This window comes from Ovis canadensis, chromosome 1, assembly GCF_042477335.2.
Source record: "Ovis canadensis isolate MfBH-ARS-UI-01 breed Bighorn chromosome 1, ARS-UI_OviCan_v2, whole genome shotgun sequence".
Taxonomy (NCBI): domain Eukaryota; kingdom Metazoa; phylum Chordata; class Mammalia; order Artiodactyla; family Bovidae; genus Ovis; species Ovis canadensis.
In genome coordinates, this window is record NC_091245.1 from 15,412,927 (window position 1) to 15,419,621 (window position 6,695).

At 40.1% G+C, this 6,695-nt stretch overlaps 1 pseudogene; it reads left to right on the forward strand.

Moving 5' to 3' along the window:
• The first annotated feature begins 4,931 nt into the window (after positions 1–4,931).
• Positions 4,932–5,750, forward strand: LOC138432952 (glutamate-rich protein 5 pseudogene; annotated as a pseudogene).
• Positions 5,751–6,695: the final 945 nt, after the last annotated feature.

Here is a 6,695-nt window from a genome sequence, read left to right on the forward strand (position 1 = left end):
AGGTTGATCTGGAATCAACTTCCAAGGGTTTGCAAAAGCCTACAATTAAATATTCTGGAATACTGTTAAACTAATGGCAGTTTGAAATCAGCTATGGTGGGAATACTTACACCATTGAAATCAGCAAACATTTTAAAGCAGTTTTTGTTTTAAATAAGAAAGCCCTTTTACTAGTATATAATTACATATAACACACACATACCTTCTCTCTCTCTCTACTTATAATGGTTAATATTATACACACACACATACACCAAGTAGGCTCACATCTCTACTTCTAATTCTAGCCCAGCATCACATAGTTTGTTCTAGTCTTTCCTGCTTCCTATATTTCTATCTTCTTCAATAGTCAGAAACCTGGCTCACATTATTCTCAACATATTGACTTATTTACTCATTTTCCTGGCTATAGGAACCATCTCATTGGCCCTGTCCTTAGTGACCCCGACCAAAAGAACTGCCTCCTTAGCCCTGAACATGAAGGCTTTTTTCTGTCCTGACCTTTTGAGTTAGACCTAAGCCACAGCCCTGCCAGCCCAGACCATCAGAGTTGTCTCCTTGGCCTGGGACCCCCAGCCCTAAATTCAACAACCAAATCTTGCCTTCAGTTAAGTTCAGTTCAGTCACTCAGTTGTGTCCGACTCTTTGTGACTCCATGAACTCCAGCCAGCCCTCCCTGTCCATCACCAACTCCCAGAGTCCACCCAAACCCATGTCCATTGAATCGGTGATGCCATCCAATCATCTCATCCTCTGTCGTCCCCTTCTCCTCTGCCCTCAATCTTTCCCAGCATCAGGGTCTTTTCAAATGAGTCAGCTCTTCACATCAGGTGGCCAAAGTACTGGAGTTTCAGCTTCAAAATCAGTTCTATCAATGAACACCCAGGACTGATCTCCTTTAGGATGGACTGTTGGATCTCTTTGCAGTCCAAGGGACTCTTCAAGAGTCTTCTCTAGCACCACAGTTCAAAAGCATCAATTCTTTGGCGCTCAGCCCTCTTTATAGTCCAACTCTCACATCCATACATGACTACTGGAAAAACCATAGCCTTGACTAGACAGACCTTTGTTGACAAAGTAATGTCTCTGCTTTTAAATATGCTATCTAGGTTGGTCATAACTTTCCTTCCAAGGAGTAAGCGTCTTTTAATTTCATGGCTGCAGTCACCATCTGCATTGATTTTGGAGCCCAAAATAATAAAGTCAGCCACTGTTTCCCCATCTATTTGCCATGAAGAGATGGGACCAGATGCCATGATCTTCGTTTTCTGAATGTTGAGATTTAAGCCAACTTTTTCACTCTCCTCTTTCATTTTCATCAAGAGGCTCTTTAGTTCTTCTTTACTTTCTGACAAAAGCTCCTTAAGGATCATAAGCTCCCTAAGGATCTTACCTTAGCTCCCCATATTTCCTTCTTTGTATACTCTTCCCATTAAAAATGTTTATTTCCCCATTTTCTTTTTTAAGTGCATGGTGACAAGTGGTCAGCTTGACTCATTTATGTAGTTTGTCATATAAAATACTGTTAAGTTTGGATCTGGGACATAATTATACTGAAACATTGTTTATCTCAACTGGAAATCTAACTGGATGCTCTGCATTTTTCTTCACTAAATCTGGCAATCCTAGTTAGAACTACAGACAAGCTTCTTTTAATCCTAAACACCATCTATAACTCTAGACTTCCCTGCACCTCTGGGCTTCTAGCTCTTAGGTGTGCCTCTCTCTAGGCTTACTTTCTATACCACACCGTTTCTCTATCTTTGACCTTCACATACTGTTTTTGTTCCCTCCAAACAGCTATCAGAATTTGGGAGAGTGTCACACAGTTGCACACAGTCTACCACTAGAGAGTTAATTTTACTAATTAGTTCAAGTGTTTTTATCTTGGAATACGCATAAAGAAGATGAAGCAGCCTTATCAATCCTCCAGAAACCTTTACCTAGTTAGCCAGTAATTTGTACACCCATGGAATTCTTCTCATTCCTCTACCATTATTTTCATCTTCTGTTAACCAGAATTTGAGAAACAGAGAACTGATTGAAATGAAAGGGTGTTTATTTGTGGTTTGTTAGGATTGCAGCCCAGGAAACACAAATTTAAGAAGCACTTGAAGTGTGTTCCAACGGACTGAAAAATGAGGGGGGCTTATAAAGGCAAAAGCTGCAAGGTTACAGTTAGTTACATGAATTGTTTATCAAGAGTTGTAATTGGAGCTGGCAAAAAGTAAGGGTGCATGCTAAGTAAGGATTTCTTGGGGTTGAAATGGTTGTACAGTTACAAGGACAGAACTTGAGATCATAAGGTGGCAGGTGGCAGGTGTTCTGAATACAGCTAGTGGTGTCCTTGGCCCTGCTACAGTTCAAAGAAAGTTCCAGTTCTCAGTGGTACAAAGAGGTGTCTGAGACCAGATCCTCCATGGCCATCTCACTCTATTTTGGTATGCCTGAACTGTGATTACCCCCATTATAATTTCAATTTGTCATCACTTCTTGTATTGAAAACTACCTATTTGATTTGTTTGTTGTGGAATTATCTCCAGAGTAGACTGTTCAGTTAAAAGACAAACAACAAGGAGAAGAACTAGAAAAAAGAGAAAGTAAAGCTAATATATATAAAGCTATCGTATCTATACTATATACAAACATGTGTGTATATGAATAAAGTAATCTCTGTTTCGTGATAGTTGCTTTCAAGGAGGAGAATTATGAGACTGAGAGACAGGGAAGGGAGGGACACTTTTAATATCCATCAATAGATATTTGATAGATAGTACAAATGTTTAGTACAAACATTCAGTACAAATGTTTAAAAACTAAATGCATATTTTAATTATTCAAAAATATTTAACTTTTTAAAGGCAAAATTATCTTTCTCTATGGATGTGCCCCTCCTTAGACAGTAAGCTACTGCTTGAGATCAGGGACCATGTCTATCTCGATTTATACCCTAAGAGCCCAGCACTGTGTCTAAGTCAGAGTCATAATTTTGGTTCTTTATATGTGTATAAAAATAGCATGTCCCCTACCATTTCATTTCCATTGCTGTTACTGATATTGTCTAAGTTAAACTAAACTGTATTAAATTATTTAATATCAAATTTAAAAATTAACAAATAATAAAAATAATAAATGCCAAATTCAGTTATTAAATTAATTTAAAGGGGATAACTATTAAAATAATAAGGCCTATAAAAACACTGAAATTAAAAAACATAGCTCTACTGAGGTACAGTATACAAACAATAAAACACCCATTTAGATTGGTTTGATGAATTTTGACACATGTATATACACATGCAATGACCGCAATCAAAAGACAATCAATTTCTGTTACCCTAAAAAGTTCTGGATGTCCCTTCTCAATCAAGTTCTACCTCTACCTCTCACCCCTGGCCACTGGCAACCACAGAATAATCACATTGCCACCTATTAATGAATTTAAATAAATTTAACTACACACGTTTATTAACAGAAAGTTTATATTTTGCTATTAAATCAAAGAGCAAAGACTGCCCAGTTCAGTTCAGTTCGGTCGCTCAGTCTTGTCCGACTCTTTGCGACCCCATGAATCGCAGCACGCCAGGCCTCCCTGTCCATCACCATCTCCTGGAGTTCACTCAGACTCATGTCCATTGAGTCCGTGATGCCATCCAGCCATCTCATCCTCGGTCGTCCCCATCGCCTCCTGCCCCCAATCCCTCCCAGCATCAGAGCCTTTTCCGATGAGTCAACTCTTCACATGAGGTGGTCAAAGTACTGGAGCTTTGGCTTTAGCATCATTCCTTCCAAAGAAATCCAGGGTTGATCTCTTTCAGAATGGACTGGTTGGGTCTCCTTGCAGTCCAAGGGACTCTCAAGAGTCTTCTCCAACACCACAGTTCAAAAGCATCAATTCTTCGGCATTCAGCCTTCTTCACAGTCCAACTCTCACATCCATACATGACTACTGGAAAAACCATAGCCTTGACTAGACGGACCTTAGTTGGCAAAGTAATGTCTCTGCTTTTGAATATGCTATCTAGGTTGGTCATAACTTTTCTTCCAAGGAGTAAGTGTCTTTTAATTTCATGGCTGCAATCACCATCTGCAGTGATTTTGGAGCCCCAAAAAGCAAAGTTTGACACTGTTTCCACTGTTTCCCCATCTGTTTGCCATGAAGTGATGGGACCGGATGCCATGATCTTCGTTTTCTGAAAGTTGACCTTTAAGCCAACTTTTTCACTCTCCTCTTTCACTTTCATCAAGAGGCTTTTTAGCTTCTCTTCACTTTCTGCCATAAGGGTGGTGTCATCTGCATATCTGAGGTGATCGATATTTCTCCCGGCACTCTTGATTCCAGCTTGTGTTTCTTCCAGTCCAGCGTTTCTCATGATGTACTCTGCATGTAAGTTAAATAAGCAGGGTGACAATATACAGCCTTGACGTACTCCTTTTCCTATTTGGAACCAGTCTGTTGTTCCATGTCCAGTTCTAACTGTTGCTTCCTGACCTGCATACAGATTTCTCAAGAGGCAGGTTAGGCGGTCTGGTATTCTCATCTCTTTCAGAATTTTCCACAGTTGATTGTGATCCACACAGTCAAAGGCTTTGGCATAGTCAATAAAGCAGAAAAAGAGTCCGAAATGCAGTACTTGGATGCAATCTCAAAAATGACAGAATGATCTCTGTTCGTCTCCAAGGCAAACCATTCAGTGTCACAGTTATCCAAGAGTATGCCCCAACCAGTAATGCTGAAGAAACTGAAGTTGAACAGTTCTATGAAGACCTACAAGACCTTTTAGAACTAACACCCAAAAAAGATGTCCTTTTCATTATAGGGGACTGGAATGCAAAAGTAGGAAGTCAAGAAACACCTGGAGTAACAGGCAAATTTGGCCCTAGAATGCGGAATGAAGCAGGGCAAAGACTAATAGAGTTTTGCCAAGAAAATGCACTGGTCAGCTTTAGGAGCGGAAGCCGAGAATCAGCCTTTGATAACAGCGGGAGAGAGGGACTGTCCTGGAGCAGTGGAAGGTACTGAGGATCCACAATCTGCCGGAGAGATGACGCCTCTAGGAACAGCTGAGAGAGTTCCTCTGGAAACAGCCAGAGAGCCAGGATCTCAAGAAGCTGGAGGAAAGGGTGAACGGTCCCAACTCCCAGAGACAGTTCCCAAGGAGACAGAATCTCCGGAGATGTTGGAAGGCAGTCAGCCTATGGAAACAGCTGAGACGCAGCACCTTCAAGAAACAGTTGGAGAAGATGAGCAGTCCCAACTTGTAGAAACAGTTCCCAAAGAGAATGCATCTCTGGAAGTGTCGGATGGAAGTCAGTCTGTGGGACCCGAGAGAAAAAAGCAACTTCAGGAGACGCTGGGGAAAGATGAGCAGCCCCAGCTTCGAGAGACGATTCCCAGAGAGCATGGCGGACCGGAAGTGTTGGACTCAAGTCGGTGTGTGGAGACAGCTGTAAAGGCCGATTCACTCCATAAAACTGCGGAAGGTCCTGGGAACATGCAGAAGCTCCAACCTGAAAGAACAGTTGAAAGCATGGAACATCTGGTGGAAATGGCCAGGAAAATTCACACTAACGAAGAGGACCAACACATTGAAGGTGAGACAGGAGAAACGGTTGAAACAGAGATGGAGAGTGAGAAAGTCGGTGAAGCAGCTGAAACAAAAGAAGAAGAAACAGGAGAAGCCATGGATCTTTCAGCAGCCACACAGATAGGTCTGGATGGAAGGGTGAAGGGACACAGCATGTTATAACAGAGAAGACAGAAAGCTGCAGTGAAGTTTGGTTACAGATGCTATCTTTCAACATCGACATGTTTTATACCAGGAAAATGTGGTTATCATGTTCTTCATTACATTGTTCCATAGAACTGCTAAGCTATAAATGGTTTTCTTAGCTACTTAGAATTCAGAACTACAGTAGCCAGAGCCGGTACTGACTAGAGTATATGTTCATTTAAGAGTGTGAGGGCATTTTCTTCATTGTGGCAATGGGTCCATTCAGTGTAGAAGAGTGAGACCCTAAAAGAAAGCATACACCTCTAAGTATAGGTGACTGGAGAAAGGAGTTAAGTAAAAAATTTTAGGCAGCTCATGATAATGAAATCATACAGAATTAGGATGGAATAAGAATGATCAACAACAATGGGGCAACTTATATCTAGTATTTCTTTCCTATCACAGAATTTAAAGCTAGTAGGAACCTGGGAAAGTGTGTCATTTAATTATCTTCTTACCTTAAGTCTGTCTACTACCAAGGATCCTTAATGATCATGGTGTATGAAAAATGGTAACAAAATTCTCATAAAAGGAATACAGACTCTGGTGCTGTTATAAAATTAGGCATTTTTCACAATGAAAGGCTACACATTTTTAATGTGCCATTTTGAATCATTTAGTAATTTTATATGTATATGAGGTGTTTCAATTGGTGTTATTCCTTTAACTAACATTAAAGGTATTTTAAATTGACGTTTAAATATATTTCAGAGGCAACAAACAGCAAGAATTAAAAACTAGATTTGTTGACTATGTGGAGTCTATTCCTTGGGCTCTATTTTTTTTAAAGATTACTTTAATATTAGACTTTAGAGGTGGGAAAGAGCTAAGAAATCAAGATTTAAAAACCATTTACAATATTTCATTAATGTTAAAATGATATAGAAAGTCACCTTTCAAGAATTCCTCCAAAGTTGCCAA